Source organism: Giraffa tippelskirchi, chromosome 12, assembly GCF_054371585.1.
Source record: "Giraffa tippelskirchi isolate mGirTip1 chromosome 12, T2T-mGirTip1v1.2.pri, whole genome shotgun sequence".
NCBI classification, from domain to species: Eukaryota; Metazoa; Chordata; class Mammalia; order Artiodactyla; family Giraffidae; genus Giraffa; species Giraffa tippelskirchi.
The window spans coordinates 19390657-19404453 of record NC_137286.1 but is presented as its reverse complement, the minus strand read 5'-3'; the positions used below and the strand labels follow the sequence as shown (position 1 = coordinate 19404453).

The window sequence follows — 13797 nt, the reverse complement described above, 5'->3', positions numbered from 1 at the left end:
AATCATTTAATTTTCATATTAAATGAAGGATGGTAGGAATACTATTATTAATGACATTGAGCTAAGACATGAATTAATAAGATATGATCATGCTCAGTTACGATTAAAAAACAGTATATTTCAGGGACTTCCCTGGTAGTGCAGTGCAACCGGTGCTGGTTGGGGAGCTAATATTTCACATGCCTTGTGGCCAAAAACCCAAAACATTAAATAAAAAGAAACAATATTGTAACATGTTCAATAAAGACTGGTCCACATCTTTAAAAATGGTCCACATAAAAAATTCTTTAAAAAAGTACGTTTCAATAATGGCATACAATTTGTTTATTAAGCCAGAATCTTTAATATTAATCTGTTAAGCATGTATTGAGTATGTGTGTTCTTAACATGTTAAATGACTTAGGTTGCTTCTCTTGACATTTACTATACTACATAAACTACAAATTATTTTTTGGAAACTATTTTTGAGACAGTAACAAAATTGACTTCTTTAAAGGACAGAATGAAATCACATTTTTGTGACGTTTTAATGTCGGAATGTGTAATGTTGGATGTATAATTCAAAGTGTGGGAGGAAGTACTGACGTTATGAAGACCATAAGTACTCAGTAGTACTAAGCTTCTGGTTCCAAAAGTGGCATATTGTCACTATAGCAACTACCCATGCTTATTTGGATTTGAAACCCAGGCAACGAATAATGGATGAGTATAACATCAAGATGGATATGTACCCTGGTGGGGTAATATGTGTGCCTGCTGATGGTCAAGTGTTTGTCCTGTTTCTCTTGTTACGTTTATTATGATTGATTCTTTTGTAGAGATACCTTAATTCTTGTTAATGTATTTTTCTGGAGAAAAACATTCAATATCCTCATGTTCTTCCTTTTCCAACTTGCTAAAGTTAATGCTTTTTCCAATTTGGTTATTAGGATATTAAATATATTTTTTCTCTAGCTTTCTCTGCATTGCCAAACAGTAGTTATAAAAATATAACTTATACTGAATCATTTGAAATTTCAATACAGAGAAAACCTGTGACACAAATTTTATTTTAATTACATTATGAAAAGATGTTCAAGGCTACCAGTAAACATGCAAGTTGCCTAAATTCAAACATTTTTTGAAAGAATTTTTTTTTTGTTTTCTGAGCAGGGTATGAGTTTCCGACACTGCTGACTGGTAGAGATGATGTAACTTCCTTCCAGTTATCTATTAGCTGCATCCATAAGTTTACTTAGAGGCACAGGAGCCTCCTGGGAGATTAGAACTGAGAATTTGATTCTTCCTCACCACCCTTGTCTGAGGGATTGGGATGGTTCCTAGAGAGGTCGTGTTACAGGAAAAAGAAATGAAGAACTGAAGGACACTTGTCTTTAGGGTAGGAAAAGTCTGCGCTGGTAAGCTGGATGCAGGACAAAGGACCAAGTCTTTTTTTTTTTTCTGTTAACAGTTGCACCATGTTGTTGATGTCAGAACTGATCTAAACCAAGCCACTCAACAAGTTGGTTGTGCAAGTTTGTGAACTGGAAGATCTATATCAATGGAGAGATTGATAGCTCATATCCTAAAGGCTCATATCTGCCTGCAATGCAGGAAACCCCAGTTCTATTCATGGGTCGGGAAGATCCCGTGGGGAAGGGGTAGGCTACCCATTCCAGTGTTCTTGGGCTTCCCTTGGTGGCTCAGATGGTAAAGAACGCACCTGCAATGTGGGAGACCTGGGTTTGACCCCTGGGTTGGGAAGATTCCCTGAAGGAGGGCGTGGCAACCCACTCCAGTATTCTTGCCTGGAGAATCCCCGTGGACAGAGGAGCCTGGTGGGCTGCTCTGTAGCAAAGAATCTGACGTGACTGAGTGACTAAGTACAGCACATCCTGAAGGAGTCAGGAGCAACAGGGGAAGAACTGGATTCTCAGCAACTTAATAGGTAGTGGGGAGGACTGTGGCTTACCAGAGGATGCTTTTCCCAATGGGAAACTGGGCTCTGTGCTGCCAGGTTTACTAATTTTTCAGGAGAAACTAAAATTCTAACTTTTTAGAAGATGAAATGTCTTGATTTTCAGTTTTCACGTTAAAAATATTCTGTAGGGCAAACATAACCAGATTCAAACAAAACCAGAAATCCGGCAGGATGCCAGATTACAACCTCTTAACCAAAGACCTTTCATATGTGTGGGCTGGAGCCACTTTGTGTTCCAAGAGCAGGGCCTGCTAGCTAATTCCTGTGTTTCCGTTCCACTCCTAGAACTATTATATATATAGTGTATTTTCATTCATTTCTTTCAGAGTTTAAAGAAAAAAGAAAAAGAGGTTTAACTTGAATGTCTTATTTTTATAGCATTACTATATTCTTGCTTTTAATTCAAGAGATTGAGTGTTTCTATAGGTACGTTTTGTAATTAAAAACTGAATATTGCTATCTTTAATGCAAGTTGATAGAACCAATAGGTTCCTTGACTTCTGGTCAAGATTAGTAATTGACTGATTTTAATTATCTTGGTTCAAGTTGTACAGCTTATATTGTGTATGGGCAGTATCCCACAGTTACTCCAAGGGTACTGTCTCTTAAGTAGTCATTTTAATTGGGTTCCTTTAGTTTCTTAACTAGTTTATGTAATGATGGGATTTTTTTTTTTTTCCCTCCATTTTCTTTTTTTTAGAGATACTTTAGGGAGTTTTGAGGACATCCATATGCATGCATTAGAACACACCTGAGCCTCACCGGAGCTAGATGAGGAACTAAAAATGGTAATTAATTGTTCCATGGAAGTGGAAGTGAAAGTCTCTCAGTTGTGTCCGACTGTTTGCGACCCCATGGACTATACAGTCCATGCAATTCTCCTGGCCAGAATACTGGAGTGGATGGATAGCCTTTCCCTTCTCTCGAGGATCTTCTCAACCCAGAGAATCGAATTCAGGTCTCCCACATTGTAGGGGATTCTTTACCAGCTGAGCTACAAGGGAAGCCCAGTTGTTCCATAGTCTCTCCTTTTCAGCAGGCTTCCTTTGCTCTTTCCTTTGCATAGGGCCCAGCTCCTGGCCCTTACTAGTTTACATGGTCTTCTAGTTCAAGGATCTACTTTCACTTGCAAGTTTATTCTTTGTCTCCAGTTGAAATTCTTGTGAAGATCTCACTGGGTTATTTTGGAAGATATGCCACAAAAAAAGTTGATCATATTCCTCTTGATTGGCTTGCTTTAAGGTGAAGTGTCCTGCCCTAGTCCAATTAGTTGAATTTAGGAGGATGGAGTAATATGCAGGGTGCTTTAAGACAGATGGATGTGGGGATTTGGGTGAAGAGAGGAAGGAACTTTGTTCAGAACAGGATGTGGGCCAGCATCTATCTGCTCATCTGCTCGATACCATGGCTCAGTAATAACCTTTTATCCAGAGATGCCTGGAACTCTGTATTGAACAAAATTGATCGAAGCTGTCAACAGATCTTTTAAATAGTTGTTGAAAAGTGTTTGGACGGTCTTTTTGCCTTCCCTTACTGCTTGAATACCCATCAGGCTTCCAGGTTATATTATTTGAGTAGCTATGAGACTCCACCATGAAGAAATACATTCTTAATATTCAATTACCGCAAGATTCTCATCACAATGTAATATCTAACCTTTGGAAAAATCTGTTAAGCCTTTTAAGTGCTGAAAAGGCAAAATGAAGTAAATATTTTCATGTAGTAAACTTTAATTGGAGTGTTGCTTTGTTCTAGGGTAAAGAAGTTTCACTTGATTTTCCAACTCTGATCAGTTTTGGAGGGTGAGGAGTACTGTATTGAGATGGATTTTGGAATTTGAGATTGTTCCCTTGTGTTACTTGGCAGAGTACCATGTTTGATTTGTGATGTCTGCCATGGTTGAAAAGAATTGTTGACTTGAATGACCTGTGTTTTATTTGTAGTTTGGGTTAATTATTGTTTAAATAATCTATTAGTGTTTGTTTTCTATCTTCCTTTTGTTGTACCTATATACTTTATGGTGGGTAGTATTCATATCAATTCTCTATATTGTGAGTAACAGCAGATCACTTAAGTCTTAAGTTTTATAAGTAAATTTTTCCATATTAAGAATTTTTTATGGTGAAAGTGATAGTAAGTAAATTTCTAAATATTAACATTTATTAGCTCCTAATGGAGAAGGCAGTGGCACTCCAGTACTCTTGCCTGGAAAATCCCATGGACGGAGGAGCCTGGTAGGCTGCAGTCCATGGGGTCTCGAAGAGTCGAACACGACTGAGCGACTTCACTTTCACTTTTGACTTCCGCGCATTGGAGAAGGAAATGGCAACCCACTCCAGTATTCTTGCTTGGAGAATCCCAGGGATGGGGGAGCCTGGTGGGCTGCCGTCTGTGGGGTCACACAGAATCGGACACGACTGAAGCGACTTAGCAGCAGCAGCAGCAGCAATGGCATTCTCTAGGAATGTGAACTACTTCTTCACTTATATTGAATATAAAGGGGAGACTCATACTTTTGTACCACAACGAAAGTACAAGTTTCCTTTCACGTACACAGTTTTTTCCATGGTATTCAGTTTATATATAGAAATATTCTCTTATCTCTAAAATCTAGCCTTTAAGCAGGAAGTTTCTAGTAGAAATTCATTACTTTTTTTCTTAGAGTAATACGTGAACATGTCAACGAAAAAATGTAGTACAGCAGTACTTTTGATGTAAAGCAACAGTTTCTATTCCTTGCCACTAGTTGTTAGGCCTACCCCCAGAAACAAACATTTGAACTAATTTATTGTTTGTTCTTTAGGAAACTTTAAATTATATGCTTTTCCTACACTCCTTGGTTGATTAAACACCATCTATTTCCTCCACTTTGTAAAAGATGAAGATTTAGTTCAGTTACTTCCTCCCCCCCCACCCCCAATTCCTACCAGAGTTTGGTAGTTAATTGTAATTTTAAGTTTTTTTCATGTGTGTGTGTGTATATGCACATATAGTTACATATATATTTATTGAAATAACATTGACTTATAATGTTATAATATGTTGTAATATTGGTTTATAATATGTGTACAATGTAATAGTTTGACAACTTTATGCATGGCAGAGTGCTCACCACCAAAAAAGTCTAGTTTCCATCCATCACCATACACCCTCTTTATCCATTTTGTCTTCTCCCCACTCCCCTTTCCCTCTGGTAACCACCAGTCTGTTCTGTTTATCCATGTGTGTGTGTGTGTTCTGTTTATTTTTAAAAATATTCCACATGGGAGTGAAATCATACAGTATTTGTCTTTTTCTGTCTTACTTGTTCATTTGGCATAATACCTTCAGGTTCCCTCCATGTTGTACCAGATGGCAAAATTTAGTCTTTGTTTAATGTCTTGGTTCTTACATTAATCACCTTTTACTGCACAGCAGTCACAATCTTTTATGTGCAAGAGAGTGAATTATGACAGATTAGGTAACTGTTCAGCAGATATTTACTTCTTGGCCAGAAGAACTTGGCAAGAAGTGACAATGCACCAGTTCCGAGCCTCATGAGCTGCTGATGTTCCCACTTGCCACTCTGGGAGTTTCCAATCTTTGTATAATAAAACAGGTCCCAGGCTTCTGCTGGCCACTGTAGAGCCTTAGAAACACATGGAAAAGATGTCAACTTGATCTACAGTCTGAAGCAGAACTGCCCCGATTGACTTAAATAATTTATTTCTCTAAGTGAGAAATATATGCTTATTTTTGTTTGTTATTGAGATTTTGTGTTCGCTTGTTTTGCCTGAAAAGGATGATTAATTTAAAAATGGGTACTTCGGAGTGGGGTGCAGCTGTAACAGAAACTTCAATTACATACCATTGGCTTTGAAACTGGTTGGTGGTTAGCAAGGAAACCACTATAGGAGGCTGGGAAAATGGTGAATTATGTTATGTAGTAGCAAAACTTTTGATAAAACTGTTGTCTGTGGTATCATGGAAGGCAGTTTAACTAATGAAGTTGCAGTTTTGGACAAGGAAATTTGTTGGCCAAAAGTTGAAAGCATGTGCTAGTTGCTATTGGCCGCACAGGATAAGGTACTACAAGAATAATTCAGTCTACCACATCTGACCTCTTGGTGATAATCATTCATGTCCCTCCCATTCCAGTGGCCTAGTTCTTTGTCTTAATATGCATGTGTGATGGAACATGCCAGCTGTCAGGCTTTCCTTTAGTGTGGGTGGATAGAAAGCCAACTGTCAGGCTGCTGATATTCCAAATGCCACAAAGAGGAAGGCCTGCTTCTGGGTCACTAAAACCAAAGCTTAATTTTTCTGTTGATGTTTTCCCCTTCCTCCTTTTCTTATTTCCTTTTTAAAAAAGGGGCTATCGTTAGTAAGGATGCTATTTGCTGAAATCAGTAAACCTGAAAATTCAATGGCTTAACAAAAAAGCATTTTATTTTTGTTGCTGCTTTAGTCATCCAATGAGGGTCTTCTCAGCAGGCAACTTTCCTTCCTGTGATTTAGTGTATTGAATTCTTTTGTGATTCTGCTATCCTTAAAATTCCTTGTGGTTCTCTGTCTCCTTCTAGAAGAAGGGAAGGAGAGAATAGAGAAGACACTTCATTGTCTGTCAGGGAAATGACCCCTTACTTCTATTTCATTCCACTGGCAAAAACGAGTCATATGGTAGTACCTAGATATAAGAGGGGTCTGAGAAGTGGTGGGTTGTTCAGCTAAGAAGTTCCTTCTTAGAGACAACTCTATCTTACAGAAGGAGGTGTATTAATTTAGGTTGATAGTTGACCATCTTTGCCACAAAGGGGAGTTATCCTCCTGTTATTTTTGGTTAGGGATAAATATTAGGCTTCCATGTATGCTTTGTGGGTAGAGGTGGAAGAGGAAGGTAGATGTGGAGTATTTGACTGGGTACAGTTTTTCTATATTCACATCTCCTGGTTGTCTCTGTCCTTAGCTACTCCCTTCTTTAATGACCCTTTGAGACAGCTCCTCTGGTATCCCTGAGCCTAGAATCCCTCTGGGGTTCCAGGGGCCAGGTCGGCTTTCATCTCAGTTGCAGCTTCCTCCTATTTTAGTCTGTTCTGTTTGACTTGTTTTTTTTTTGTTTGTTTAATTTGTTAATACACTCCTGTCTGTTTTTGTCTTTCAGAAATTTGTCGAAATCTCTTGCTGGCCAATGATCAACTCTTTCCAAGCTGAGTTTTCTTTACTTTTATGCAGGTGAAGTATTTGTACATTGTTTTTTATTTTAAATTTTAGAAGTCAGATATAGTAAATATAGAATATTTTCAATTAGTACCTCTAACAGAATTTCAAGTATTTTTTAACACCTGCTACTTAATGAAGTTGCTTTACATCCATCATCTACTGAGCACTTTTCCAGGCTCTGGAGGACATGAAAAAAAGGTACAATATATAACACTGTAAGTGCAAAGTCCCTCCTGTCCACTCCCAGCTTACTTTTTCAAAGACACTGATTCTATCATGGTACTCCTTTAGAAATATTTGGGGCTTTTTCCTCGCTTTTCTTTCCCCCTGTAAATCCCACCTAGCTTTTAGTTCCCTCTCTCACAGTACATGCCCCTCAAGTAAGAACTATTCAGTTCATTGTGTCAGCAACATGCCATGTCATTTCTCGCATCTGTGCCTTTGTACACACATGTAGTGTCTACTTTCCAGAGTTACTGTCCCTTTCATATCTGAGTCCTGCTTAAACAAATGCTGAATTTAGGTTTCAGTTTTTTTCAAATAAATGCATATTCATTAATTTAAACCCTGAGTTGTTTAGACACATGCTGTTCAAAGTGCATTCTGTAAATTCTTTTCCCATTTAGGTTATTGCAGAATATTGAGCAGAATAACCGAATCACCTTGCTAAACACCTGCAACTAACGCAACATTGTTAATTAACTGTGCTCCAATATAAAATAAAAATTTAAAAACAAAATGAAAAAACCCAAAGTGCAGTCTGCAGACTGATACCAGTGTGTGAACTGTTACCACTGTGCTGAAATATAAGCACAGAATTTAAGAATAAGCTTTAGAAACTTTTATAGGAATCTGACAGAGAAATTATACACCTGTCAATTTTATAATAAAATTTGGTTTCTATTTTACATGTTTACAAAAATTCTGGTAATTCATTTAAATTTCGTTTGATAAAAGGCTTGGTCCACAAAGGATTAGAAAAATTTTAAAAATGGCATTTTACCACAGATAGTTCAAGAAGCATTTCTTGGGGCTTGCTTAGTGTCTCAGTGGTAAAGAATCCACCTGCCAATATAGGAGACTGTTTCAATCCCTGTTCCTGGAAGATCACACATGCGGCGGAGCAGCTAAGCCCGTAAGTCACAACTATTGAGCCATATGCTGCCACTGCTGAAGCCTGTGCCTAGAGCCTATGCTAGTGCACTGCAACTAGAGAGTAGCCCCCATTTGCCACAACTAGAGAAAAAAAAAAAGAAACATTTATTTTTGGTATCTTGTGGGATCTTAGTTTCCCCACCAGGGACTGAGCCCAGGTCATGGCAGTGAAAGTGCTGTGGACCGCCAGGGAATTTCCAAGAAGCACTAATTTAGACTGCAAAGATTATGAGTGTTTAGCAATGAAGAGATTGGAAGAGGATTTCACAAAGGAGATGCGATCTCTTTTTGAAAGGTGACTGGGATTCGGATGGTTGTAAATCACTGTGGCATTTCCAGCAGGAATAACGGGGTTTTGGATTACAAGTGAAGGAGAGTTGTGCTATTAATAATATGATCTGTGGTGACGAAGGAGAAGAGAGTCCTAGCAGAGTATATGAGACTAGTTTATAGTTTTAATCACACAGAATCCTAGGGTGGTAAGTTTGGAACTCAGAGCTTCAGTAGGGGAATTTGTACTTATTCTTTTGGTGGAAATTGCTGCATCTGAAGAGAAGCCTTAGCATCTTACTTGACTGTGCTCTGTTTATATTTCAGGACTATCATGAAGATACATTGAAAGTTACATAGCACTGGAGGAGTGTGATATCCCTTTCAATTGGTAATCTTCCTGTCATGAAAGTTGCTTGCCAGCTTTACTTTTGAATGAACACAGTAAACACCAAGGTGAAAATATCAGTGAAAAAAATCTACTTTCCATACTATGTATATTTCCTTGTATGTTCTGAACCTGCTTATAGCCACTTACCACAGTAGTCTGTAGTTTCTGTTTGCCAGACTATTAAAAGTCTTAGTTAAAATCATCTATTTTTTCTACTGTTCTACCTTGACTTTCCCTTCAGCTTTTGCTCCTCAAGATTGAGATATAGAAAGATCCTTCTGTCCTTTACCACACAGTTCCTTTGTCAGGAATTCCAGGATTTCCTCCAAGTTTGCAAGTATGTATTTGACTTATTCCTTAATTTCAACACTGACTGTTTCATTTTACGTTTTCCTACTTTTGTAATTAGGGTTGACTCTTAAAGTTTTTTTTAATTTATTTTTTACTTGAAATATAGTTGACATACAATATTATCTTAGTTTTAAGTGAAAACAGTGATTTGACATTTATATACATTATGGGCTTCCCCAGTGCCTAGACAGTAAAGAATCTGCCTGCAATGCAGGAGACCTGGGAGATGTCATGGAGAAGGAAATGTCAACCCACTCTAGCATTCTTGCCTGGAAAATTCCAAGGACAGAGTAGCCTGGCAGGCTACAGTCCTTGGGGTCGGAAAGAGTCAGACATGACTGAGTGAGTAACACACACATACATTATGAATTGATTACAACTGTAAGTTTTTTAACCAAATGTCACCATACAGATTTATTACAGTATTATCAACTGTGTTGCTTGTGGTGAACATTACGTCTTGGATACTCATTTGTTTTATAGCTGGAGGTTTGTACTTCTGAATCCCTTTTACCTATTTTACCCAGCCCCCACCCAGGTCCCCTCTGGTGTCCACCAGTTTGTTATCTGTTTCTCTGATTCTGTTCCTCTTGTTTTCCTTCGTCTTGTTTTGTAGAGTCCATATATAAGTGAAATAACATGGTGTTTGTGATTTCTCTGACTTATTTCACTTAGCGTAATACTCTGTAAGTCCATCCTCCTTGTGAAGGTTTGTCTTCCCAGTTCTAGTGCCCCAGGCTAGGGCGCCTGACAAGGGGCTCAGATGCCTTACTCTCCAGAGTTAATGTCTGCGGTTGTGATACCCTTCCTAGTTGTGGGTTGCTGCACTAGGATGTGGGTTCTGTGCCCCTCCTACCCATTTTCTTTTATATCTTTAATTGTAGAAAATGTATTCTGCTAGTCTTTAAGTCATTTTCAGGAAAGACGAGAGATCTCTTCAAGAAAATTAGATATACCAAGGGAACATTTCATGCAAAGATGGGCTCAATAAAGGACAGAAATGGTATGACCTAACAGAAGCAGAAGATATTAAGAAGAGGTGGCAAGAATACACAGAAGAACTGTACAAAAAAGATCTTCACGACCCAGATAATCACGATGGTGGGATCACTCACCTAGAGCCAGACATCCTGGAATGTGAAGTCAAGTGGGCCTTAGAAAGCATCACTACGAACAAAGCTAGTGGAGGTGATGGAATTCCAGTTGAGCTATTTCAAATCCTGAAAGATGACGCTGTGAAAGTGCTGCACTCAATATGCCAGCAAATGTGGTAAAGGCAGTGGCCACAGGACTGGAAAAGGTCAGTTTTCGTTCCAGTCCCAAAGAAAGGCAATGCCAGAGAATGCTCAAGCTACTGCACAATTGTACTCATCTCACACGCTAGCAAAATAATGCTCAGAATTCTCCAAGCCAGGCTTCAGCAGTACTTGAACCGTGAACTTCCAGATGTTCAAGCTGGTTTTAGGAAAGGCAGAGGAACCAGAGATCAAATTGCCAACATTCGCTGGATCATCGAAAAAGCAAGAGAGTTCCAGAAAAACATCTATTTCTGCCTTATTGACTATGCCAAAGCCTTTGACTGTGTGGATAACAATAAACTGTGGAAAATTCTGGAAGAGTTTGGTCTGGGAATATCAGACCACCTGACCTGCCTCTTGAGAAACCTGTATGCAGGTCAGGAAGCAACAGTTAGAACTGGACATGGAACAACAGACTGGTTCCACATAGGAAAAGGAGTACGTCAAGGCTGTATATTGTCACCCTGCTTATTTAACTTCTATGCAGAGTACAATCATGAGAAACGCTTGGTTGGATGAAGCACAAGCTGGAATCAAGATTGCCGGGAGAAATATCAATAACCTCAGATATGCAGATGACACCACCCTTATGACAGAAAATGAAGAAGAAGTAAAGAGCCTCTTGATGAAAGTGAAAGAGGAGAGTGAAAAAGTTGACTTAAGCTCAACATTCAGAAAACTAAGATCATGGCATCTGGTCCCATCATTTCATGGCAACTAGATGGGGAAGCAATGGAAACAGTGTCAGACTTTATTTTTCTGGGCTCCAAAATCACTGCAGATGGTGATTGCAGCCATGAAATTAAAAGACGCTTACTCCTTGGAAGGAAAGTTATGACCAACCTAGACAGAATATTAAAAAGCAGAGACATTACTTTGCCAACAAAGGTCGGTCTAGGGAAGGCTGTGGTTTTTCCAGTAGTCATGTATGGATGTGAGAGTTGGACTATAAAGAAAGCTGAGTGCCAAAGAATTGATGCTTTTGAACTGTGGTATTGGAGAAGACTCTTGAGAGTCCCTTGGACTGCAAGGAGATCCAACCAGTCCATCCTAAAGGAGATCAGTCCTGGGTGTTCATTTGAAGGACTGATGTTGAAGCTGAAACTCCAATACTTTGGCCACCTGATGTGAAGAGCTGACTCATTTGAAAAGACCCTGATGCTGGGAAAGGTTGAGGGCAGGAGGAGAAGGGGACAACAGAGGATGAGATGGTTGGATGGCATCACCGACTCAATGGACATGAGTTTGGGTAAACTCCAGGAGCTGGTGATGGACAGGGAGGCCTGGCGTGCTGCGGTTCATGGGGTCGCAAAGAGTCGGATGTGACTGAGTGAACTGAACCGAACTGATACATAACAAAAATTTATCATTAAGCATACAGTTCAGTGGCCTTAAGTATATCCACATTGTTGTGTGACTGTTAACCACCATCCATCTGCAGAACTTGTTTTCATTTCCAAACTGAAACTCTGTACCCATTATAAAATTCCTTATTTCCCCTCCCTACTGTGAACTATTAATTTTATCTATTTTTGTATCTGTTTACTTATTCTGCTTGCTATTATTATAAATGAATATATATTGAATACTACATATACGTATGCAACTGGGCCAGATCAGGGTGAAGTTACATTTATAAAGAAGGCTGAGCAGTTTGCCATTAGGCGGTTTCCTGGGTGACAGGGACTTGTATCATATTCTTTCTTACATCTGCACTCCAGTCTGTGAAATGTGCAGAAATACATAAGCTATTTTTTTGTTTCAGAGTTTACCAGGAAAATACCTAATTTTACCAGTCTGACAATTCTAAGTAAAGATTGAACTGAAATATTGCTTTGATTTCATCTGATATCTTGAGTACTTGAACGAACATATTTGCAAAATTGCTGTATGTAAAATGAATGGTAGCTTGATTATTTTTTTAAAGCCTGGAGAAATTTTTATATATAGATATATATATATATATTTGAGGTGTCCTTGTTTTCTTTCTCTCTCTTTTTTTTCTTTGTTATGTTCAGTTGCACCTCTTCCTTCCCCTGCCCGGTAGGTTACCTATTTCTCATGGTTTTTACCTTTAGTCTTTTGCTTAGAAATCTCACTTTTTTCAATTCATGGATATCTTTGTGAGAAAATAACTCCTAAGTCTATATAGTTGACACTTGAACAATATATGTTTGAACTGTGTGGATCCACTTATATGTTGAGTTTTTAATAATACTACACAATTTGTGACTGGTTGAATCTGCAGGTACAAAACTACAGGTACCGAGGGCTGACTATAAAGTTGTAGTCGGGTTTTTGACTGGATGGAGGATTGGGACCTGTAACTCCATGTTGTTTAAGGGTCAACTACATTCTTAACCCTAAGTCATAGTTCTGAATCTAGAACATAGTTCTGAAATTTTCTCTTACGTGATCTGGTATCACCTCAAACATATCTAATAGTGGACTTAACATTTTTCCTGCTGTTTTAATCCTCCTCTTTTCTCTCTCTTTTTTTTTTTTAAAAATAGCACTGCTATTTTTGTCATTACCTAAGCTTGAAATTTAGCAGTGATTTGCTGTTTCTCTCTGAGTTCAGCTAGTCACCAAATCCTACTGACTGTTTCTATTATTATGATCATTGTCACATATGACCCTTTCCATTTTTATTGTACTCCAGCCATTATAGGACCTAATCAGCTGATACCTAGGTTACTGCAGTTGTCCCCTACCGATAGAGTTTTTCTCTTGAGTCCCTTATACCACTTTTTTTTTCTGTAATTCTTACATAAAAGTTGTGAATGTCTATTTTGGATTATAGTTAATTATGTCCCACTCTTGTGTTTTTCATCTTTGTACTCCCCAGAAGCCTTGTAACAACTGAGTGACTGAACTGAAATGTTTTTAAGAATATGGTATGCTAACTATAAATGTGTATTTTGTACAGCATTGCCATGTTCTTTCATTCATTTAACAAATATTTATTGAGTGCTTATTATGTGCCAAGGACATATAGCTGCTGAGGGTATAATAATCATATAGCAATCAATAATCAAACAAAAACTTATGACTCTGGTGGCTTATATTCCAGTGAGGTCATGCAATGACAAAGGAGCAAAATGCATAATGTCTTAGATGGTGATAACTGAAAAGGAGAAAAAAAATAAATGAAGTGGGGAAATAGGGAGTAT

General features: G+C 38.3%; 1 protein-coding gene and 1 long non-coding RNA gene across 49 annotated transcripts in view; one reads left to right on the top strand and one right to left on the bottom strand.

Annotated features, from left to right (window-relative positions):
• LOC145528800 (uncharacterized) overlaps positions 1-13797 on the top strand; it is a 159313-nt gene that overhangs the window by 3934 nt on the left and 141582 nt on the right. For 10 of the 48 annotated variants that reach the window (XR_014070669.1, XR_014070662.1, XR_014070659.1 and 7 more), the window contains exons 2-3: positions 7101-7171; positions 8912-9040. The gene's annotated coding sequence lies outside the window, so the exon portion shown is untranslated. Of the gene's footprint in view, positions 1-1450; positions 1641-2660; positions 2749-7100; positions 7358-8911; positions 9041-9216; positions 9313-13797 lie in introns of those variants that run through there. The other 38 variants (XR_014070691.1, XR_014070672.1, XR_014070677.1 and 35 more) reach the window with 12 other exon arrangements.
• Positions 6367-13797, bottom strand: part of LOC145528802 (uncharacterized) — a 32211-nt gene continuing 24780 nt past the window's right edge. The window contains exon 3 of the long non-coding RNA XR_014070707.1: positions 6367-6518. This is a non-coding gene — a long non-coding RNA (uncharacterized LOC145528802). The remainder of the gene's footprint in view (positions 6519-13797) is intronic.